The following is a 25945-nucleotide window of genomic DNA, read 5'->3' as shown; positions in this document are numbered from 1 at the left end:
ATTAGGGAGGCATGTTGTGTGGATATGTGGAGGGTCTTTGTGATAATGTTAAAGAGGAGGGGACCAAGGATAGGGCCTGTTATACCAATAGTGATTGAAGATATGGAGAGAGGGTGGAGTGCCATTTTACTGACTGATACCTATTGGATAGGTAGCTTTTAAACCATAGAAATGTGGTCTGAGAGAGAGACCTAATGAGGACATTCGAAGTAGAAATTTGCTCTGACAAACAGTGTCAAAGGCTTTAGACAATTCTAGAAATAAGGAGGAGACTAGTTTGCTGTTATTTCTAGTTGTGCTGACAGCATCTATAAATGTCAGAAGTACAGTGTTAGTACTATGGGAAGGATGGAAGCTATATTGTGTGGGGGACAGAAGTTCTTCTTGCATGAGATAGTTTAGCAATTATTTTTGAATATATTTTTCAAGTATTTTGGAGGGGGGGTATAAAATTGCTATAGGTCTAAAGTTAGTAATGTCTGTTAAATTTCCTCCTTTGTTCATAGGTTCATAGGTTCATAGGTAGGTACTAGGCTATTGGCCCTAGGGCCTGTACAAGCCTAGCCAAAAAGGTACCCTGGCTTTCGCCACCCAAGAAAATTATTTTCCTGTGCCCCTGTCAAGCACTGATGCCCGGGGTGAAGTTCCTATTACCCATCCAATCATCAAGATTTTTCTTGAAGAGTGCTAATGAGGAGCTCTGTTTGACATAAATAGGTAGTCTGTTCCAGAGTATGGGAAGTCTCTGGGACAGGAATCTATCCCTCCAGCATGTTCTGTTTATTGTGGTGACAAGGTTTAGGTCCCTAGAGCGTGTATCTCGGAGGGATTGGGATTTCTTTAAGTGGAGCATGTCCAACAGCTCTGGGTTTGACATAGCTTTGTATGTTAGGCAGAGATCGCCTCTGAGTAGGCGATATGTGACGGAGTAAAGCTGGAGGTTTTTGAGATGGTCTGCGTAAGGCATCTGTTTGAGCCCAGTAATCCTCTTTGTGAGGTATTTTTGTGGCCTTTCCAGTTGTTGTAGATGTCTTGTGAGGTACATACCAAAAGGGGCATTGTACTCTATAATGGGTCTAATGAGTGATGAGTAGAGGGGAACAATGACCTCTTTTTTTCTGGATTAGAAACCTTTTGTGATGAGGTGTGCCACGTAGAAGGATTTCCTGCAGAGGGATAATGTATGACTTTTTCTAGAGAGAGGAATGATTGAGACAGGATAGGCAATGCTTTTGGCTGCTATTTTAAGGTATTCACTTGGAAGGTCATGAGCTGAAGCAGAGCGTGGTTTGAGTTTGTATAACAGTAGTTTAATATAGGATATGAGCACAGGTTTGAAGATGAAAGTGGATGTGGTATATGTGGCTCCTGCGTAGGGTTAGGATTAGATGTTGGGGAATCCTTGGTTACAGATGATATACTGTCTATGAAATAAGAGTTGAATTGTATTGCAGTTTCAAGTGAAGAGTTATTGGGAGAAGGGGTTAGGGTTGAATTTATGGCCAGGGTGCAAGATTTTTTAATGGCTGTCCAAAATTGTTTAAAGGTTGTGTTTACTATTATTCTAAAAGTTATTATAGTTTTTTGTCTTCATTAATTTACTTTTTAGTGTGTTTGTGAGGCATTCTGAAGTTTTCAAGATATTGAGGTGTTTTATATTTTTCTCATTCTATCCATGATTTTTCTCCATCCTGCATTAGCATTCTACTGTTTTTAGACAGCCAAATTGCATTACTTGGGCTATTTAGGATATTCAGGAAACTTGTACTGAATTCATTTAGACACCATTTAAGGGGAGAATTTTCAGGAAGTTCCAGTTAATAGATGATAGGTTAGTAACGAACATTTCTGGGTTAAACTTGGAATGGTTGTGTGTTGTTTTATAAACATGCTATTTAAGTGGATGTGTGAGATGTCTGGTTGTACAGATTGAGAGATGATCACGGAGACAGTCAGATATCATACCTTATGTGGTGTATTTGCTAGATTCCAATACCAGGATCCACTCTAATAGGGAATTTAATGTCTTGCTATAATGTGTGGTGCTATTAATTATTTGTGTAAAACCAAATAAGTTCACACTAGATGTAGTGGAGTTAGAGTTTATGTCCAACCAATTGTCATTCACATTTATTTATTTATTGACATTTATTTATGTTAACTATGGCACATCGCCTAGTAGTATTATTTCTTGTGGTATTGTTACGGATATCCAATGTAGGATATCATACAGTATAGCTGTATTGCTGTTAGGATGGATGTAAAAAACAGTAATACATATTTGTTTATAGCTGTTTAACTTCAAGAAAGTTATAAGAAGTTTTGCTGAACTGAATTCCTCTTTATGTGGACATTATGGATGATATTATGGGTGTAACTTCAATGTTGTTTATGCTGCCTTTAAGCCAAGTTTCAATTACAGTGAGAATATCAGGCTTATATTGGGTAATGCAGGCATGTAGTTTATTTCTTATGCTTCTAACATTTATGGCAGCAAAGGTTAGTTTACTGGGATTGGGGGTTGACCATTGTAGGGTCAGAGTAGTGTGTGGAAGAGAATTGTCTTGATTTTCATTGTGATTGGTAGGCCAGGATTAGGGTAAATGTCTCCTCCTAGAAGGATTTTAGTATATTGGGGAATTACTGATACCTGTTTTTTGGAGACTATTTTTCCACCTAATTTTGTTTTGAGTTCAAATGGAGTTAAGTCGTCTATATTTGGAGTAACAGTGAGGGGCATCATTAAATAGGTTTGGTGCAATGTATGGAGAGTGTAGGGAGGTAGTATGAATAGATGGTTGGGACAGAGTTAGAGATAATGTTGAGTGCTATTATAGAGTCATGGTAGGATAAAAGATGGCCCAGTAGCAGGAGAAGAATAGAGGAAAAACCGAGGAGTAGCCTGATTAAGTAAAGGGATCTGTAAGTTACACCTGGCAGGTAGTAGGGAAATAGGGATCAAGAAGGAAAAAGAAGTAGCAGGATAGAAGGATATTTAGTGGTGGTGGAGTCTGAAACCTGACAGAGGGTAGGTAGGAAAGAAGAATTTTCTATGAAGAAAGAGAGTTAGGTTGTCCTTGTATCTTCTCTGGAATGTAAGGGATAGAGCGGTTTAAAAGACTAGAGATTAAGAATGTTATTAAAATAAGAAAAAAGAGATGGTTTATTTGTGAAAAGTAGAAGATGCTATGTACAACCGATAGGTGCTGTTAGGGAGGGGTGTGACTATGAATGTATGCACAGCAAAGCAGTATGGGAGGGAGAAAGGCATTTGGAAATGGTGTTAAAAGAAAAAAAAATGGAAGATGGGAATTAGATAAAAGAAACAGGAGCATTTGCATGATAGCAGTAAGGTTCTTTGTGAGTGCTATGGGACAGTAGTCACAAGTGGAATGTGTATGTCGGAAGTACAATAGTAGAGTAAGAGGATGAGTGGGAATAGGAGGTAGGGTAGAGGTGCGCAAGTGCCTCAGGTCAAAATATAACAGAGATTAATCAGTTTATAGGCAATAGAAGCCAATTAGCAGAGGAGTATGAAGTAGAACAGGTTTTATTTCATTTACTAAATGCAGAAACCTGTTAGCCAGGAAGACTAAGTAATTGGCATATACACTGTAATCTATTGGTTAGGAGAAAGGACAGTGGCCAACCTAACAAGTGGTCCTTAGAGTGAAAAGACAACTCTGTCGGGGGATGGTAAAATCTAATTTCCAGCAGAGGTAGGCATGTATTTGATTAGACACAGCAAGGCTCTTCAAGTTAAATTTGTTTACATTGTGCAAAGACAAAACTCTCCATGAAAAAGTTTTGCAGTTGGCCCTTGTGGCAGAGCTTCAACAGTATCTGGGTCAAATATACTGACAAGAGGCTATTGTACAAAGACAAAATTCTCAGTGAAAACGTTTGCGATTTGGCCTTTGTGGCACAGCTTCAGCAGTATCTGGGTTGAATATAGTGACAAGAGGCTCTGCACTGTGTGGAAAGTAGGTGACTGAGTAAAAGAGAAGAGAATATATGCCAGAATTACTCAATAAGAAATTGGTCCCATTATAAAGAAGTTTCAGGAATCCACATTATTTGATTCAAGCAGATAATAATTTAGAATTATGTATGAAGTAAAAATGCTATTAAGATTTAATTTTGAAATTTATTTGCATTATAAAGAAAGAAAATAAAAGGTATATCTTTAAGAAGCTACTTTTGGGATGAATGAGTCTCCATGGAAGTTTTTATTGTGAGACTATGTTTTAGTGATTTAAACTAAATTGTTTAGATAACTAACTGATTACACTTTATTCAGAAATGGTGATCAAGGCAGTACGGTGAAGTAGACACGGACTGTATTACCTTTACCCAGAGTTTAACTTTAGTAAGAGATTTGTCATAGTATTAGTCAGAAGAAAGCTGTATCATTGATTATTAGGATGCTGAAGGGTAATCCATTGGTCAGACAAACAAATATAATTAGCAAATGGAGGATTGCTAACAGTAGAACATCAAATGGGCATATGTTTTCAGTATCTTTTCAAGTAATATTGTAAAAGGTCTGGAAGGAAAAGTATGCCTTTCTGCTGATGTCAGAAAAGTATGTAACAGAGGTGGCACATAAAATGGTGCAGAAAGGGTAAAAAGGGACTTGACAGGACTAGAAGACGTGCCAAAAATTCATAGGCTTAAAATCAGTACAACGTAGTACATCTGTGAAGCAAAAACCAAGGCAGGCAGTACACAAATGGAGGAAAAGCGATAATGACAATAGAGGTGGAAAGAACTGTGGGTATAATTATATCGGATAATCAAATCTAAGGAATGCAACAGCAGCAAAAAATAGAAATTGGTACATAGTATGAAGATGCAACAACATAAAAAAATGTAAATTATTATAACTCCAAGTAGACGGTTGGTAAGATGATAATATCTCATCTACAGTATTATGTGCAATTCTGGAGATTACAGCTTCATAAGAGAACAGAAAGAAGAGAGACAGAGAAAATGATGAAAAAAGAAACAGTGCACACTTGTTATCATTTAAAGGGGCATCAGAAGAGCTTAGCAGATGCAGTCTTGAACAAACTTTGCACAAGGGACTATGATGATGACAAGGATGTGGAGATAGAACTGAAGAATGTGTGGGTGAGACAAAGTAACTAAGACTGATGGGAAATAAAATAAACTGTTGGTTATATAGAAACTGTAATTTATCTAGTAGGTAAACTAATGGAAGGATAAGGTGAAAGATTTTTTAATCATCTATTAGCGTCCAGTGCTTTTGTGCTTCCACCTTTCCCTTTTCCTGCTTATCCTCCTCTGCCTCCTCTGCCTCTTCATCACTCTCATTATAAACTTACTTTTTACCACCATGACAATTATCTATACCCTTCTTTTATAGCCATTCTTCTCCTTCTGTTGCAAGACTCGAATGTATTATCACTGCTTCATGTTTAGTTAAATACAATACTATGTACCCTCTCCTCGTATCTTTCATTTTATTCAGGTTACGGTATCGCACAAGTCCTATAATTTTCTTCTCTGTAACACACCTTATCAGGTATAGTTGCATTTATGCCCAGACTTTTCAGAAAACCACCTTTCATTACTGCAGTCTACACTCCTGTAACGTACAGTAAAACAAAAAATACCCTCTCTGCATGCAAGTACTTTCCAGTATCTCTTAATTTTTAGTTTGTGAGTCTTCACTTTTCCTACTTTCTCTCATCCACAGCTTCCCATAGGAAAGCAGTAAATGTGCTGTGTGTGTGTGTGTGTGTGTGTGTGTGTGTGTGTGTGTGTGTGTGTGTGTGTGTGTGTGTGTGTGTGTGTGTGTGTGTGTGTGTGTGTATGTGTGTGTGGGGGGGCATGTGCCATGATTACAATGAACAACCAAACGGTAATGATTTCCAGGGTAGAAATGATGTTATGCTTTGGAGCTAAAATTTAACATAATTGTAGGTATATGTGCAAAATTGCACACACACGCACGTGAGTATGTGTGTGTGTGTGTGTGTGTGTGTGTGTGTGTGTGTGTGTGTGTGTGTGTGTGTGTGTGTGTGTGTGTGTGTGTGTGTGTGTGTGTGTTTGTGAAACAATAAAAAAAAAAACAGTACTATGGGCAAAATATTTTGAACCTGAACATAGTCAAACATCAGGTGGGGAGACAATCTTTGTTCAAAAGCAACTAACTACTACAGCCACCTAATCTCAACAAAACAATCATGTATCTGACTTGCTTGGAGTAGTGTGTCCATGTGTGTGTGCATGTTTGTGTGTGATTGAGTGAGTGTGAATGTGCGTGTGTATGTGCGTGTCTTTCTGCATATGCGTGATTATATGTGTGTGTGTCACTGTGTACATGTTTCATCTAAATCTGTGTGAAACAAGCTGAAATATGTTGTTATGATCAGAATTTGTTTTACTTGATCATTGCCAAACATGACAGATGTACTCAGTCAGAACATTGTGGTTATTTCTGAGGATGGTGGGAGGGAATCCTGTGAATAAAAGTGAATAACAATCTATATTTACTTGATCATAGTTAAACAGATCAATGAAATGGTTTGTTAAGGGCAAACAACTCCAAGGTTTTCATAACTTTACAACTCAAACAAAAATAGTCCTAAAATTCACAGAAAATCATAGGATTGTAGGACATTACTAGGCCCTTACAAGCCTAGCCACATTCCACCCTTATTTCCATGATCAGCACCTATTGTCCCTGGCCAAGAGAAACACAGTAGGAACCCCCACAGTGAATTTACAGTTACCCATCCAATTGTCCAAATTGCATTTGAAGAGGGCCAATAAGGTGCTCCATTTGACATTAAGTAGGAGTCTGTTCCAAAAGTGTGGTAACCTCTGGGAGACAAATATGTCCCTCCAGTAGATCCTATTAATGTCACATAGCAGGTTAAGGTCTTTAGAGCGAATATCCTTTGTACTATTTGACTTGGGGATATGCAGCGTTTCCAATAAAGCAGGGTCAGAGATTGCCTTATATGCAAGGCAGACATTGGCTGCGAGTGTCTGTAGGAAACAGAATAAAGTCACAGTGATTTCAGACGATTCTCATAGGACAGATACTGAAGACCTTGGATTTTCCTTGTGAGGAACCTTTGTGGTCTCTCCAATTGCAGGTGCTTGGAAATTATTCTGGAATTAATGGCCTGCTGAAGGAAGAGTATAGGGAGGTTATAACATCTTTTTTTCTGGAGTCAGAATGTCCTTCTTACCACTGTAGACACATGGTGATCAAAGGTAAGGTTTCTGTCAACCTGTGTGCCCAGGTCTCTCACCACACAGTGTGTACTTAGGGTGTTGCTACTGATGTGGTAGTTGGCAGGAAAGTCTCTCTTACCAAAAGGGATGATAACACATTTTTTTGCATTGTGAGTAAGGCCATGACTTTGGCACCAATCATTTGTTTGTGTAAGACCCTCTTGTAGAATGTTGACATTATGTGGAGAGTCTATGACCGCTCCCAGTTTGCAGTCATCAGCAAACTCTGTCTGCCACAGACCTTTAGTTTTTGCTTGTACTTCAAAGAAATAGATTACAAAAAGTAGAGGTCTCAGGACTGATCCTAGTAGAACATCACTGGTTACAGGTCTGCTGTTGGAGGTGGATTCCCCTATTTTGCCTATATGGGATCTATCAGTGAGCCAGTTAGCGACCTAATGATATAAAGGTTAATACTTGATACATAGCTGGGTGAGTCTATCAATGATGCCTGAGTGGGGGATAGTGTCAAATGCCTTGGCTAAGTCTAGATAGGTTGTATGTTGGCTAAGTCTAGGTAGGCTGTATGCACAGATTTCCCCTTGTCCAGGGCCTTGGCGACTGTCTTGAGAAGTCCACCAGGTTTAACAGGCATGATCTCCCTTTGACAAATCCAAACTGAGTAGGGTCAAGTGTTTGGAGATTACCTATATCTTTGTTGTATAGGTCCATGATGATTCGTTCCATGACCATGCAGATAAGGCTAGTCAGACTAATAGGTCTATAGTTTCTGGGGTCTGTGGAAGCACCACCTTTGTGCAAGGAGATAACAGTGGCCATTTTCTATTCAGCTGGGAGGAAGCAGGTGCATAGACTATGACTGAAATGAGTACCCAATGGTGTTGCTAATTCTTGTTGGAGCCCATGTAGGATACATCCTGGGATGGTATCAGGTCCCATAAATGCGTGTTTTTGGCCTCACAGAGGGTGTTTATGACCTGTGCTTTAGAGATACAAGGTAGGGGACAGGTGGTAGGGATGTCATGGGGAACACGTGGCGGGGACAGAGGAGTAAAGTTTTCACAGAACCTGTTGGCTAACATGTTAGCTATGTCCACAGGCTCAGTATATTTGGTATCATTAACTACCAGTTAGACACAAATCTGGGCCTTTCCTTTTAGGTTATGGATGAAACTAAAGGTCGCCTTATGGCTGTCCATAGTTGAGGAAGCTAATTTGGATTCGTACTTTGCTTTGAAGGACTTCACAAGAAGTCTTATTTGCTTGTTTAAACTGAGAACGGGGTGTTTCCAGTTTAGGACTCACTCTCTCTCTTACTTTTATACAGCAATTTCTTCCTCTTATTGTAAAGCCTGTTAATGGCAGTTGTCCACCAGGCAGGTTTGCTCTTCCTTGAGGATCTTAATTTGGTGCTATCAGGTACCTCCCAGTCAGTGCAGTTATACAGGTGTTTGTATAAAGCATTTGTGTAGAATTTGGCATAGTTGTTAGTTCCATCTGAGGGGGAAGGTGCAGTGAAGCTATTTATACCATAATCTGCTTTGGTGAAGTTTTTTTTAATTTAGTTGCTGGGGGGGGGGGGTCAGGTGTGATAGTTACTTTGAATGAAACTGAAAGTGTGAAAATGCAACAAACTACCATTTTAGCATTTTAGCTCAGCTCTATGACATAGATGGATGCAACCTTGATTATAACCCAAATGACCCAAGACTGACTAGCAGCTTGGTTGTAGCAGGGTTGGGAGATAATCAGAATGAGTGGCCAATACTGGCTCACCCATCCTATGTGCATGGTGCAGTATAAGGGCAAAGGATATGAACTTGATGCTGCCAACCTGCATTCATACAGTAGCCTTTATGGAGCATACATAAGTGTACTTATCAGGGGAAAGGGTTAGGGCCAAAAGATTAAGAAAAGAAAACCCTTTACGAGGGCCCTGGAAGATGACCTCCAATGATCAGTTCTTAACTCATGAAGGAACAAATGGGGGAGGACTGATGGTTGTCAGGTGGGTGTGTGGGTAGAAGGCACATTAAAAACTGCCATTTTGGCAATATTTATTCAGCTTTAGTGATTCCCACAAACTGACATTATATCTTGTACACGGTGCAGGTGCTAGGTTATTTGGCTCCCTTGGCAAAACGTATTAGTGCACCCCCAAAACAGCCAACCCACTGCAGATTTCATCTCCTACTATGATCTGGTTGACCTTGCCAAACTCCAAGCCCAGGATGTTATAATAAACAAAATGTCAAGTATAAAACAAAAAAAAAGGAAATAATCAAACAAGAAATAACTCCTGGATATTCGACGTTGTGTGCTGAGGTAACAAACATATAAAACAAATATTGGATCTTTACATTACAATTAAAATGATTACTGTATAATCCCAAGCCAATGTTACACTGTAGCTTCTTTTCCAATCTAAGAGTATTGCAAATGTCCAAAAGAATACTGCAGCAGGGGGTTCAACTCTGCTACAAACCATTGAAGGTGAGACCACTGACCACCAGTTCGGCACACTGATGTGTGTTGCCTTTAAGGTTTGAAACATAGTTGTAGAAGGCCTGGAAGGCCTTATGGTTGTCTTCAGCCTGTGAGGCTGTCTTGACCTCATAATTGGCCTTGTTGGACTTAATTAGTCCTCTTAATCTCCTGTTTAGTTTAAGTAGAGAGCTCCTAAGATTATGGGAGTTGCTATTTTTGACTTTAGCCGTGACTTTTTTCATTTTGTTATGTACCCTATTAAGGTTAGGATTCCACCAGTGTGGTTTGCTTTTAGTCTTACTTCTAGTAAGTACAGCAATTTACATGGTTGTGCAGGCTCTCTAATAATTATATAACATTCAGTTATATCCACTGATTATTTTTTCCTCCCAGAAACTCAACAACTGGCCATGATTTAAAAAAATGTTCTGTCATTCTGACTTTAAAAGCTCCATGCATAGGATTTTCTGACTTTGCCTCAGTCCCAGTCTTTAACTGATATGTCCTTTAACTTGTATTATCTCTCCTGTGCTATCCTTCTGTCTCTCCCCTGCCATTTGTTAGAAATATTTGTCCCATTCCTCTGTAGGCTCCATTTTCCCTCACTTCCCCAGTGTTTCACAACAGTGTATGCCCAAGATGACCATGTGTCTACTCACTCCAGTCCTCACAGCTGTCTCCGCTGGCACCTGGGTTCATTAAACAAATCTGTGTCACTGGGTCACATCAGGATGCAGCCCTCGCCTCACAAAGCCAGCCTCTCTACTGCCTTTTATATGACTTAGCACTTACAGCAGCAAATGTTTATCCAGAGCTGAAAATTCAACATTACCATTGCTGTTTCGTCCTCAGTACTCAGTAATGCCTCCATTTTTCTGTCTGGGTGCAGTTTGCCTTCAGTGCTGATGCTAGTACATTAAGAATTATTCTCTCTCTATATATATATTGTAAACACTAATGTTTAATTTTGCCTCATGTATGTATGTTTCTAACCCAGGCAAGCACACTAACACCACTTTTCTGTGCTTCAGGAATGACACAGTAGAACAACAATTTTAAATTACTTACACAGGTTACATTATGCAAATGGAAACTGATGGGACTTGGAGCCAAATCTTCACTGTTTTTAGTCATGCACTGTAATTGTAATAAACTGATGTATTCTTATGTATTTTCTGCCTCTGAACCCTTGCATTTAGTTCTGTAGCTAATCAGATAATGTAGAAATATGCGCAATTTTGTCTTGCACATAGATCAGATCTTTAGCTGCAAACTAGTGAAATCAACCTAGCAGTAATTATTTACAAAATGTAATATGCAAAAATAAAGCAATTAAGCAGTCACATCTTCCTACTTCCTCATGTTGGCTTTGACTCCTTTAAGAAGGTAAACCTCAAGGAACTCTTTAGCTTTATGTTATGCTGGCCTCCACTGAAACTCAATACAAGTTATTAGTGCTAGCATTACTAAAGGCCTAGACCAATAAAAAGCTGCATTTGTTCTGTCTACATCATACCAGTCCACACAGCACCAATCTATAACATGCAGAGAAGAAGATAAAGTTCGGTGTGATGTTAGCGAGGATGAGCAGAGTGTATCCTGTTGCAGGAGTGCATAATAGTTTGCCAGGCTTGCTGGTGTCACTTACCTCAAGGAATGCTCACACTGGTTTAGAATTCCATCACTTAACTCTCCACGTTGCAGCTACTGCACCCGTCAAGAGATGTCCCTTGGGTCCTAAAGAGTCTCTGTCACTTTTTAACTCCCCTGATGGAGCAGTTATTTGTGAAATGTGCCCCACTCGAGTGACATTGGTGATGAAGTGTAACATCCCTGGCCACATTTAACTACATTAGAGAGGTATTACGAGCCGCCCGGCTGTGTTCCCTCATGATCTGCGCCCTAGCCAAATGCTTAATTCGCCTTAATGGTGGTGCCAGCCCTCCTTGTACACAAGAATGTCCTGTAAAACTTCATTCAGCCAGACCTAACTAGTATGAATTCATACATCATATGTCTTTTTCTTTCTAAAGCATGTATCAAGGCAGCTTTAGAATCTTCACTGTAACCCTTGACCACCTATAGCAAATGCACGTACAGATTTGTAGTTATTTTACTAGAACTGTTAAGCTGTCTGCTAGCATCAACTGTGATCCATATTTGTCTAGCTGTTCAGAGACTGGAGAGTCAACTAAAGAGATGAGAATTACATAACTGAAACTCAGTTCTCTGTTCATAGGTTCATAGGTAGGTACTAGGCTATTGGCCCTAGGGCCTATATAAGCCTAACCAAAAAGGTACCCTGGTTTTGACACCCAAGAAAATTATTTTCCTGTGCCTCTGTCGAGCAGAGCCACAGAGGTGATCCCCGGGGTGAATTTCCTATTTCCCATCCAATCATCTAGATTTTTCTTGAAGTGTGCTAATGAGGAGCTTTGTTTGATATAGATAGGTAGTTTGTTCCAGAGTATGGGAAGTCTCTGAGTAGGAATCTATCCCTCCAGCATGTTCTGTTTATTGTTGTGACAAGGTTTAGGTCCCTAGAGCATGTAGCTCGGGGGGGATTGGGATTTCATTAAGTGGAGCATGTCCAACAGCTCTGGGTTTGACATAGCTTTGTATGTTAGGCAGAGATCGCCTCTGAGTAGGCGATATGCGATGGATTAAAGCTGGAGTTTTTTGAGACGGTCTGCGTAGAGCATCTGTTTGAGACAGGTAATCCTCTTTGTGAGGTATTTCTGTGGCCTTTACAGTTGTTGTAGATGTCTTCTGAGGTACATACTAAAAAGGGCACTGTATTCTATAATGGGTCTAATGAGTGATGAGTAGAGAGAAAGCTTTTGTGATGAGGTGTGCCATGCAGAAGGATTTCCTGACTACTGTGGCAATGTGATTATCAAAGGAGAGACTACTGTCCACCTGTGTCTCAAGGTCCCTTATCACACTTTCGGTGTTAAGTAGACTACCGCCTATGTGGTAGTTCATGGTTACAGAGTTTTTACCAAACAGGATGACAATGCACTTTTTGGAATCGAGCTTGAGGCCATGGCTTTGACACCAGGCATCTGGAGGCCATGGCTTTGACACCAGGCATCTGTCCCAGTGAGGCCCTTTTGTAGGATGTCCACATGATTAGGAGTTTCAATTATGGCTTCTAGTTTGCAGTCATCTGCGAACTTCATTAGCCAAAGACCTTCTGTGTTAGCCTGTACTTCAGAGAAGTAGATACCAAACAGGAGAGGACCCAGGACTGAACCCTGTGGTACTCCACTTGTCACTGGTCTGAAGTCGGATTTGGAGTCTGCTACTTTCACAGTGTGGGTTCTTTCAGTGAGCCAGTTGGCAACCCATCTTGTGACATAGGGATTTATACCTAGTTTAGTGAGTTTATCTATAATTCCAGAGTGGGGGATGGTGTTGAAAGCCTTGGCAAGATCTAGATAGGCTGTGTGAACCACCTTACCCTCATCTACGGCTTTGGTGACAGCTTCAAGGAAGTCTATCAGGTTTAGGAGACATGATCTGCCTATTACAAATCCGAACTGGGTGGGATCCAGAGTTTGGAGATTACCAATGTCATTGTTTATATGTTACATGATGATACGTTCCATAGCCTTGCAGACCAGGATCGTCAGGCTAATGGGGCGGTAGTTCCCAGGGTCCGTGGTGACTCCCCCTTTGTGGAATGGGATGACCGTCACTGTGCACCATTCAGTGGGCAGAAAGCCTGAGGTAAGGCTATGACTGAACATGGTACTTAGGTGGGGTGCCAGTTCATTCTGTAGTTCATGTAGAATGCAGCCTGGGATGTTGTCAGGTCCCACGGATGCTGTGTTTTTGGCTTTGGAGAGTGTGTTTTTTTCCTATGCAGGTGTGATTACAGGAACTTTGCATTCTTCCAGTATAGAGATAGGCCCTTTAGGGGGTGAGAGGGGGGTAAAGTTAGCACTGAACCTATCTGCCAGGATGTTGGCAATATAAGTTGGTTCTGTATATTTAGTGCCATTGTGCTGCAACTCAGAGCAGATGAGTGTTGCCATTGAGATTTTTGACATAGCTATAGAATGCTTTGTGATTGTCTTTAGAATCAGTGGCAATTTTATTTTCATAACTAGCTTTGGAGGATTTTATGAGGGATCTCAGCTTCTGACTGAGGCTGACCAGGGAGTTTCTCCAATCATGGGATTTTACTCTTTTTTGCAACAGATTCTTTCTTCTGTTGTAGAGTTTGTTTATGGCAGGGGACCACTAGATTGGCTTCCTTTTTTTTGGAGGATAGCATCTTGGTTCTTTTAGGGATTACACAATCCATGCATTTGTGTAAGTGCTTATAAAGTGCATTTTTGTAGGATTCAGTAGTCATACCTTTATTGCCCGTCTGCATGGGTGTCGTAAAGTTTTCCACTTCTGTCTTAAGAAGTGTGAAGTTGGCTTTCGAGAAATTTTTTATGGTGGTTTCCCTAATGGGGGCTGGGGGAGGGATGTGGATGTCTAGGGTGATTAGCTTGTGGTCGGATCTGACCAAAGAGGGACTGACCTCTGGTGTGGAACACCAGTTGCCCATGTTGGTAATGACCAGGTCTAGGATATTGCTGCCCCTAGTGGGGGTGTGGATAAGTTGATCCAAGGCATTGGAATTTATGAACTCCAGAAAATGTTGAGCAAAAGAGTTGGTACATGAGTAGTTTTCCCAGTTTATGGTGGGGGTAGTTGAAATCGCCCATTATTAGGGTGTTAGGTTGTACCCTAATATTTTCCAGTGTATCAAGAAATGAAGAGTGGGAGTCCTGGGGCATGGTGGGGAATCTGTAGCAAGCTATAATTTGGATTGCGGTCTTGCCTAGAGTTAGTTGCACTTGGATAATCCCGGATGCATTATGCTGAGCAACTAGCCTGGAGGTGTGGATATCCTTAATGAATATGGACATGCCTCCACGTTTAGTGTTTCGGTCCAGGTTAGGTGGCCAAAAGGTGTGGTATAAATTATAGCCTGGTAATGCAGGGGTGTACTCTGGAGCCTTGAACAAGGTCTCTGTCACTGCACAGATGTCGATGTTCTCCATTTTAAGGAGTGCCTTGAGTGAGTGCATTTGAGGTTTAAACTTCTAGCATTGAGTAGCATTACCCTCAGATTTTGCTTGCTTGTACCTGTTACAGTGGTGAATTTGTCATTTGAACCTTGCCTAAAAAAGGCACTATAGTGGTGGCAGGAGCCTTAGCCAGTATCCAGAATCCCAAGGGTGACACGTGCAGGCCATCTCTGGCAAAGCATCGTGGTCTGTCTATCATGTAATCCCAGGCAGACAGATACTGGATCCCTTTGGAATGACGCTAGAAGCTTAGCCAATTGTTGAAGTCAATAATTTTGTCCTTGTACCGTGGTATCATTCTGGGTGATGGCAGGATGCTACTCAGGACTGGGGTCATACCTGCCTGGGCTACAAGATCGGACAGCTCCTCCATGTCTCTTTTCATGTAGTCAAGGGAGGTACATCTCAGGTCATTCACACCAACATGGACAATGACAGTCATATTTGTACTTGTTGTGGAGTGACCTGAGTGCGTGCATTATGTGGCAGATCCTGGCACCCGACAGGCAGCTGACAGTAACTTTCTCCTTGTTTAGCCTGGTGAGTGAAACATCAGTGTGCCTGACTATAGAGTCACCTTTGACTAGAATGTTGGGTACGTTGCTATGCCTTATCAGCTGTGGTTGAGTGGCACACTGAGTTTGTGGGTTATGTGTCATTTGGGTTGTGTTGGGGGGGGGTGGAGGTTGCTTGTGTTTCTGCTTTGGAGGTCCCTGTTGCTTGGGCATATTTTATTGAGAGCCTCCACGAATGTGGTGTGTGTTTTGTGTTTCTATGTGTGTGTTTTGGTGGTGTAGGTTTTGAGGGACTATGTGATGAGTGTGTTGTGGTGCAAGTGTTTATCTTCTCCTCTTGACTGTCTAGTCCAGTCTTGGGTGATGAGAGCTTTGCTTCCAGTTTGGCTATATAAGTGCATCTCTCACAGTTTGTAGTGTTGGGTGGTAGGAGGAGAGGGTTGTCTGTGTACATGAGGCAATTGCTGCATTGCCCCGAGATGCCCAGATTCATCAGGTAGACAGGAGAAAACACCGGGAGCTGACCCTTAAACATGCCTGGATAGGTGCTTATTTATTAAGTACTAAAAACTGTTTTCCTGTAGATAAGTGAGGAAAGTTGAGTGCTGTAGTAATTTGTAGCTTATTTAGTGCTTACAATGAGTTCTGAACAAGTGCTGAAACTAAAACTGGCTAGTTCTAAGGGAAAATTTGAAGAGCAGACTTTATGGCGTTTGGAATAGTTTAACCCTAGCTAAGCAGCGATGCATAAAGTGTTTTTTTTTTTTTTTTAGATAAGCTACCTAGTGCTTACCACTCCCACTGATAAGCTAGAAGGGTTCCCTCCAACACAGAAAGGCTTGGGGTCTCAGAAACTTACAAACAGTCCTGGATACAGCAAATCTGTATCTGGACAAGACTTCTTACAGGAAAGGCAGGAAACAAGCTTAGAATTTTTTTTTTTTTTTTTTTTGTAAAGTGGAAAGGAAGAAAGAGGAGCAGAAGATAATTCAAGGTTAAGAAACTCTCAGAGAGGATGTGGGCAGAATCACTCTGCATTGTTTTCTTTTTAGATATAGGGAACCATTGAGGAAACTGAACAAAAGCATGTTGAAAGTCTGCATATCAACGTAACAGATGAACCCTGATGGAATCTCTCAGATCAAAAATATCATGTTGCATACTTTATATTTACTTGAAACAGAAAAGGCCTTAGAGTTAGAATTTTTAGATATCAAGTATGTGCAAAGTTCCACATTGAGGTGTAGAAGAGCATAGATCTCCTGAAAATAAAGTTTTCCAGACTGCATAATTTTAGCATGCCCTGCTATTTGTACATGTAGGCATATCAGAAGTCAGTGCTTTGTATATGATAAACTAAATTCAGAATTACAGAGAGAATAGCATTTTATTAAAAACAAAGAACTGGAATTCATACACAAGTTTTAAATCATATTCTATTTTTAGTGGGGTGCAAATTCCTCACATACTTTAATTATTGTTACAATTATGAGATTTGCTACACCTCTAGGTAAGAAGGATTTGCCCTGCAGTGACCTTACTGGAGAAGATGGTGCTTGAGTAGTTATGTGTTATTTATCTAACTGGCCATCAAGCAAATAATCTACTTCCTGTTCCAAATGTCAAAGTTCTGAAACAAGGAACGATACCTGGGACAAAACAATGCTGAAAATAGCTTTTTAACAGCTGTTCCTTATGAGGGATCCCTCACAAATCTCACACAAGGGCACCCCCCTGTACCACCTATGTTATTATTCTTACCACCAAATTCTTGCAACTTTAGGGTAATAATATAATCTTCTCCAAATTTGGCAAATTTGGCCCTGGAATTCCATATTCTGTAATTCTGAGTCACAAAATAAAGTAGAATTCAAGTTATTTTTATGATATGGACCCTTTTTGTAAATCTACTGAAAATAAAATACAAGCTAATGATATTACTTTTACAGTGCCACATTATATATAGGGTAACCATTTGAAATGTTGGGACTCACTCTATACGGAGACTGAATGACCGAAAGAATGGATTTGCATATACTGAGTACAAGATGCCATTTCACAGAATATTCCCTTTTTTCTGAGGTATGGTGATCTCATGGGTAACAGTATTCTAAAACTTTGATGCCTGTGTAGTGTATACCCTTCTTAAGAAAGTACAGTATTTTTAGGTTATAACTGGATTTGTACACTGCCTGAAAGGAATGATTCTTGTCATTTATTCTTTTTGACTGATATGGTATGTCTGGTGTTATTCTAGACTGATTTGCCTCCTATTTCACTGGCTGCACCTAAAGGGTGGTAGCTGGGGTATATTCATTTCCCTCCCACACTCTTGGTTTTGTGGGATACCACAGGACTGCTTTCTTGGCCTACTTCTTATCACTGTATAATTGCTGCCTTGGGAGACCTTATGCTCTAAAGAGCTTTACAATATCATTGTCATGTTGCTAATTCCCAGCTCTGCTTCTTGTTTCTTTAGGAAACTGTGTCAACTCTAAACCATCTTACCTGTGACTTGGAATGTATCCTAATCTAAACCATTTTACCTGTGACTTGGAATGTGTCCTAATCTAAACCATTTTACTTGTGACTTGGAATGTATCCTAATCTAAACCATCTTACTTGTGACTTGGAATGTATCTACAATTGGATGGTCAGTAATCAGCTTCAGCTTCACACCACTAAAAAGATGGCAACAGTTGCTTATGGCACACTTATGTCCAGTCATGTCTCCTGATATTCATACAGTGGAGATATACTCTGCTTTGTTTCCAAGGTTCATTAGTTTTATCGGTGATCTTTGATAGTAGACTTACTCTGAAAGATCTGATCTTGGTCACAATCAAACCTTTATATTTTCATCTTGGGACTATTTCTTTGATCAAATATCTCATTCTGCCTTCTCACCTCCCTGTAGTGGTGCGTTCACTGATCTACTACTAAATGGACTATTGCAATGCCCTATACAGAGGATTTACTGACACAGAATTTGTTTGCTTTCAACTGGTCCAGAACTCTGCATACTATTTATTTATTTATTTATTTATTTGTATTTGTTTTCAGGGATCTCCATAGACATTTTTCAGTCTCAGCCTGGGAGCATTGTCTGGTTAAATGACTTGCTCAGGGTCATGCATTTAGGAAATGGAGGCTGAGGGAATCAAACCTTGCACCTCTGGACCATAGGAAACAGCTCCTTAATCCTCTAAGCCAACTGCTAGATGTACCTGGGTATCTCTATACCAATCATATTACAGCAATACTGTGAAGCTTGCACTAGATGGCAATAAAAGATTTGGATCATGTTTAAGGTTCTTATACTTGTCTATTTATCCCTGGATGAGAAGGGACATTATCTGCAGGATGATTTGTCATGTAAAAGCTGACTCTATCCTTGTACTTGGTGTTCTAGGGACTCTTAGCAGTCAAATTTTGGCTGGAATCCTATGAAATGTGTTGCTTTAGTTAGAAAGACCCCCTATTTTTGGAACTTCCTACCTGACTAGTTGAGGAAGTTCCTAGCTCTTACCAGCTTTAAACAAGCACTGAAGACATATCTTTTTGATTTGGCTTTTGGTTAATTTGCCTATATATGTAATTTGCTACTCAAGTTTATTAACTCATACTTGTTTATTACATTTGGGTTATCAATTCTATCTTTACTTGTTTCTTTATATATGGAGATATATACATCTATGTATGTATATGTATGTATGTATAGATAACTATATGTATCTCTCTCTCTCTCTCTCTATATATATATATATATATATACACACACACAGAGATGCTTACATATATATATATATATATATATATATATATATATATATATATATATAAACATATACATGCATATATATATATATATATGTGCAGGTGCCATTTTTAAAATAAATCCCTCTTGCCATGCATCTGTGCTCACAGTGTGCTTCCTCTTCTCCAACAGCCATCATCCCAGCAGTATTAATCATTTTGTTGTCCAGTAAGATTTCTTTAAGACTTCCATTCATCTACCGAGTCCTGTGCGACTTAACAATACAAGACCTACGTTATTTAAAACAAACTCCCCAAGCCAACATTTAAGCAGCAATAATCATTTTGCTGTCCACTAAGACTGTTCTAAGACTTCTGTCCATCTACTGAGTCCTGTGCGACTTAACAATATAGGATTGATGTTATTTAAAACAAACTCCCCAAGCCATCATCCCAGAGGCATTACTCATTTTGTTGTTCACTAAGACTTCTCTAAGACTTCTGTCCATCTGCCGAGTTCTGTGAGATTTAACAGTACATTATCTATGTTATTTAAAACAAACAAACTCCCCAAGTCATCATCCCAGCATCATTAATCATTTTGTTGTCCACTAAGACGTCTCTAAGACTTCCATCCATCTATTGAGTCCTGTGTGACTTAACAATACAGGATGTATGTTATTTAAAACAAACAAACTCCCAAGCTATCATCCCAGTGGCATTAGTCATTTAGCTGTCCACTAAGACTTCTCTAAGACTTTTGTCCCTCTTTTGAGTCCTATGTGACTTAACAATACAGGATCTACATTATGTAAAACAAAGTATGTTTTAATGTTCTAGTTAACCTCATTTTTATCTGTTCAGTCCCTGTTTTTGTATTTGAGTGCACACCAACAGGGATACCAGCATTCCAAACCCCATCTATACATCCCTAGCAGTTCACTAGTTTTTTTTCTCATTACCTGAACCCCTTCTAAGTAAGTGCTTCTCCATGTATATTATACTCCAACTATTTCTAATTTCTTCATTGTACTCACTTCTCTCTCTTCCACCCCAGTAACTCCTGTCTCAACAATAATAGACTATGTAAACCAAACAGAATAAGTGTTGGTAATTGTACTAAAGTTTACTACATTTATATTTTTGTGCAATTTAATTGTATATAAATTTTCCATCCTGCTTTCTCCCATTGCTGGCACAACATGGGTGATAATTTATTCATGTGAAATAGTGTGCACGCTCTAGCCCACTATGCTCGGGCTCACTCTGTTCCCCCTATCCTACCCCCATTCCCACACACCCCACATTCATTACATTTATACCCAATACACCTTGTTCCAGCCCCTAACACATCACCTGATTAACCAATCAAAGCACTCATCACACACTACCACTCCTATCTCATATCATCACTCCCGCACACTAGCTCCAACCTAACTGCATCTTAATAGATTCAACCCCCTCACCTTATCTTGCCCAATTACTATTTCTTCCTACTTTCCCTTATCCCCTACCCCCCTCTGGGTAACCACACTTACATTCATCTCAACTCTTATCACAACATATTCCTAAGTTTCTACTACCAATGTCTCACACTCACATTATGACCACTCTTTACCTCATAGTTATTCTATTCAGAGGTTCATAGGTTCATACTAGGCTATCTGCCCTAGGGCATTTATAAGCCTAGCCAGAGTGTGTTTGGCTTTCGCCACCCATTTTAAATTAATTTGGCTATGCCCTTTTTCGAGGTTAGTATACTGTGCCTCTGACTAACAGTGACACAGAAGTGATACCCGGGGTAAACCTACAATCTTCCATCCACTCATCAAGATTCTTCTTGAAGAGAGTCAATGAGGGACTCTGCCTAACCTGGACTGGGATTTTATTCCAGAGTGAAGGGAGCCAATGGGTTATGAATCTGTCCCTCCAGCATGTCCTATTTATTTCAGTGCTGAGGTTCAAGTTTCTCGAGCGCGTAGCTCGATGGGATTTGGATTTTCTGAGGTGCAGCATGTCCATTAATTCCGGGTTGGACATGGCTTTATACATCAGGCACAGATTGCCTCTGAGCAGGCGGTATGCCACTGAGTAGAGCTGGAGTTTCTGTAACCGGGCAGCATATGGCATCTGTTTGAGCCCTTTGATCCTCTTGGTGAGGTACTTTTGGGGTCTTTCCAGTTGCTGCAGGTGTCTGGTAAGGTATATCCCAAAAGGGGCATTGTACTCAATTATGGGCCTGATGAAGGATGAGTAAAGAGGCACGATGACCTCCCCTGATCTAGATGTGAATCCCTTCATGATTAGGTGGGCTATATAAAATGTTTTTCTAACCACTTTGACCACGTGGTTGTCAAATGAGAGATTGCTATCAACTTGGGTCCCCAGGTCCCTAATTACTTCTTCTGTACTTAATGGATTACCACCTATGTGGTAATTTGTGGGCACTTTGTTTTTCCCAAAGGGGATGACTATACACTTTTTGGCGTTTAGCTTGAGGCCATGGCTCTGGCACCAGTTGTCTGTTTCTATGAGGCCCTTTTGGAGGATGCCTGTATCGGCTGGAGAGTCGATTATGGCGCCCAGTTTGCAGTCATCTGCAAACTTGGTCAGCCACAGTCCTTCCGTGTTGGCCTGTACCTCCGAGAAATATATACCGAACAAGAGAGGGCCCAGGACTGAGCCTTGTGGGACGCCACTTGTAACAGGTTTGGAGTCTGACATTGCTATACTTCTCATTCCTTACCTCCTACCATACAAAACGCAATCCCTTTCATGCATCCCCTACACACATATTGTTCTCTTACTTCACAATGAACCCTCCCTGCCCTTCCTAATCTCACCTTCTCTATTCAATTCCTTCTTTATTCAGCTCAACAAACTCAAAATACTCACCCTCTCAACAAACTCCCCTAAGGCTAAACATAAGCCCTGTAGTTCCTATTTCTACACTATCAAACCAATCCCATCCCCTAAAGCCCTGATGGTGATATCCAACCCAACCCTGGCCCTTCCATCCCAACTGCAACTTATACCTACCCAACTAAACACCTCTCTATTTATGCCATCAGCATACAGAGCTTGCCTAAGAAAATTGCTGAACTACATTCTTGGATCACCCACTACTCCCTTCATATCCTAGCCCTATCTGAAACTTGGTTAAAACCAGACATCTCTAATACTGAAATACTGCCTCCCCACTACAACATATATTGTCTTGACAGAGCTAACAAAAAAAGGTGGTGGTGTTGAAACTATGTATACTGGGGACCTAAACCTCTCCCCCATGCCTATATCCCAGCCCAATTTTCACCCAGCTGAACTACTTATTCTTAAGTGTCACCTCAATACCCCCCAAAAATTTGCCACTGCAGATATATATATATATATATATATATATATATATATATATATATATATATATGTATGTATAAACATTCCCACCCTTCTGGGTCTCACTGCACATCCCCTATGAGACCCTTGTAGTTAGTGATGTAAATATTGACTGGCAAAAACTTACCACTGCCTCCTCTTCCCCTCATATCAACCTCCATGGCTTCCATTAACTTATTACTATCCCTACTCATTTCAACAACAATACTAACTGCCCCACCTTAAACTGGATTCTTACTTCTGATCCAACTCTCTGTCATAACCCCTGCACTCTACCTGACTCCCTTAGTGACTACCTCCCTACTCTTGTCCTCATTACCTCACTAGACTCCTTTCAACTTTTCAAAAAACAACTTCTATTTATTATTAACAACTGGCTCTGCTCTGGTACTCCTCCACTAAATGACTTCTTTCGCCTTTCAGCCCATACCCTCCCCAAGTAAAATCCACTATCTTCTTTCCTGCTTCAAAACTAAATTAAATTACTGTTCTCAAAAAAAAAAAAAAAAAAAAAAAAAAGAGAAACATATTTTATTTTTTTTTTTTTTTGTTTTTTTTTTTTTTATTTTTTTGTATGCATTGTTTATGTGGCATTGTGCTGTTGTTGTTTATTTGTTTTTGTTTAAGCGCGGGCCTCCCACTGAAAATGGAATTATGGAGGACCCAAAGCCCGGTCAACAAATGTAAAATAAAAATAAATAAAAAAATAAAATAAAAGACACTCCCTCCAAATACCAAAGTCCCACCACTACAGAGAATGCCGAAATCTCTCTTCCTTTAATGCTGAAAACTTTAATATTAGACTAGCTTCTATTAACTTGTCCCTCCTTAAGTACCTTCCCCTCAACATTGCAGTTCTACATTTCAGTTGCACTTTTCTAGATATCCTTAACTCTATAGCCCCTCTAAGAAAAATTAGGGTTAAAGCAACTGGGACAAGTATTGGAAACAATGGCTACAAACTAAATCCACAACACTTTTCCAAAAGTATAAATAACTTTGAAACCTTTCTAAAAAATAAACTAATAGACAAAAAAATTCTATTATAATGCTCAATTCACCCATAATTCTAACCCTAAGAAATTCTGGCACTCCATCCACAAAATCTTGTACCCTGGTAACCCTACCACCCCCAACCCCTATCCTAACAAAACTCCCATAGAAACTGTTACCCTACTCAATGCCCAGTTAAGTTTGAGTAAGTATTTGAATAGATTCACTGATCAGTCTGAAAACAACTGTCATACCACACAAATAACAAACAAGAATACTCCTTTCTCTCTTAAACCTGTCTCCACTGCCTACATAAAATCCCTTCTATTAAAACTAAAACCATGCTCTCCCTCCCCTCTTCCTTAAACTTGCAGTCCACTCCATAGCCTATCCTGTCTCAAACTTAATTAAGAGAGCTACCCAAAAATCCACTGTCCCCAATACCTGGAATTTTTTCTACACCATACCATTACACAAAGGCGGTAACTCCAAAGATACATCTAACTACAGACCCATTGCAATTCTCTGTCCATTTTCCAAAATCCTTGAAAAATGTATTGATAACCAGCTACTTAAGTACCTAATAGACAGAGATCTTCTAACTCCTACTCAACCTGGTTTAAGGCCTAATCATAGCACTTCCACTGCCCTCCAAACCTTCACTCACACTGTTGCTGAAAACAGGGACAAAAATCTTCTAGTATCCTGCATCTTCCTCGACTTTTCTAAAGCTTTTGATACTGTCTCTCATTCTAAACTAACTGCCAGACTAACTGAGTTTAACCCCAACTATTGAATGGTCCTCAATCTATCTCTCAAACGCTTCCCTATTAAATAAATGAAAAGTGAAAATGTTGAATGGCCAAATAAATGAAAAGGCCATTCCTCAAAATGAATATTGTGGGGGGCTGCGCCACCCACACCCCCCACTAATTATATATATATATATATATATATATATATATATATATATATATATATATATACTAACTCCGAGATCACACTACAGTGAAGAAAGGGCAAAATTTCCAGCCTTCACTGTACTGCGATCTTACAATAGCGATATCGAGGAACAGCCTTTTAGTTTATTTGGCCGTTCGACATTTCCATTTTTCATTTATTTAATAAGGACCCTTTCAAACAGACTCCAATTTATTAGATGGCAATCCACCTGTTCCTCCTTGCTACCTATTCAAACTGGCAACCCTCAAGGCTCAGTCCTTGGAACTCTCCTTTTTAATATCTTCAGCAATGACCTACTTTCCTCCTGCACCTCCTCCTCCCTTATTCAATACGCTGATGACTCTACTGTCATCTCTGTCTCAGATAACATCTCTAACCTTTTTTCCATCACCCAAAACACTTTCTCATCTGTGGAGAAATGGCTAACTGAACCCCAACTTATACTTAACCCAAAAGACCAATCTTCTACTTTTTCTTCCCAAATCCCTTTCCAACCATAAATCCATCTTTACCATTTCCTCTCTCAATAACACCCCTATCAAAGCAGATCTTCACACCATACTACTTGGTACTATATTCGATGACTAGCTAAAATTCAACATCCATATACAGCACTGTATCAAAAAAAAAAAAAAAAATCAAAAATTGATTGGGTCTTCTTTATAGAAAAAAAAAATTCCTAACTAATTCCAAACCCACTCCAGCACAAGCCTTCCTCCATCCTTGCCTTCTCTATGCCACTCCTGTTCTTACCCATCTCCAGTCATCCCTACTAACCAAACTTGAACTAACCTATAACAACATCGCCAGATTCGCCTGTAACCAACCATACAAACCACATCATTGCCTTGCCCTAAAACAACTCCAATGGCTTGAATTCCCCCAACTCCTGCTTCTTTCCCAGCTGCAGCTCACACACTCTCTACTAAATAAACCTATCCCTAAACCTGTCCCTCTCTTTCTTCCACATTATCCCCTTATATCTCAGCTCGCTTACTTCGTAGCTCTGAACAGAACCTTCTGGAGATCTATAATCTGAACAAAAATATCGACAAACTCCTTTACAAAAATGATGTGTCCCAAGCTTGGACTAGGCTACCTCCCTAACATTTGTAATATTAATAGTACCATCTGCTTCAAAAGTGAAGTCAAAAATTACTTCCTGAACTCAAAATCCTGCCCTTACATAATCCTCCATGAACTCCTATTACCACTTCATCTTCTTCCAACTTACTTCTACTTTTTACAACTTGCTGTTTCAATCTGTCAAAAATCTAATATTTAGTGTTATGCTTCCATGTAAAGGATATCCTCATATTGTTTCTGTTTTCTCACAATGTACATTTTATTTTTATGGGTTTGAACATGTTATTTGCATGAGTTGTAAACTTGATTAGCATTTTTACTTACTCTTGCATTTTGTACTCCGGCTTTCAGCCACAGTTTTTTTCACTGGATGTATATCTTATGTTGGTTTGTTATCTCATTTTTTTACATTGCATTGTTAATTTCTTA

General features: G+C 39.8%; 1 protein-coding gene across 5 annotated transcripts in view; it reads right to left on the bottom strand.

Annotated features, from left to right (window-relative positions):
• DCLK1 (doublecortin like kinase 1) overlaps nucleotides 1-25945 on the bottom strand; it is a 2564464-nt gene that overhangs the window by 42474 nt on the left and 2496045 nt on the right. The window lies entirely within an intron of this gene.

Source organism: Protopterus annectens, chromosome 5.part1 (assembly GCF_019279795.1).
Source record: "Protopterus annectens isolate FY-2018-M chromosome 5.part1, PAN1.0, whole genome shotgun sequence".
In the NCBI taxonomy this organism is placed as follows: Eukaryota; Metazoa; Chordata; order Ceratodontiformes; family Protopteridae; genus Protopterus; species Protopterus annectens.
The sequence above is the reverse complement of the archived record's forward strand: the minus strand, read 5'-3'. Positions and strand labels throughout refer to the sequence as shown.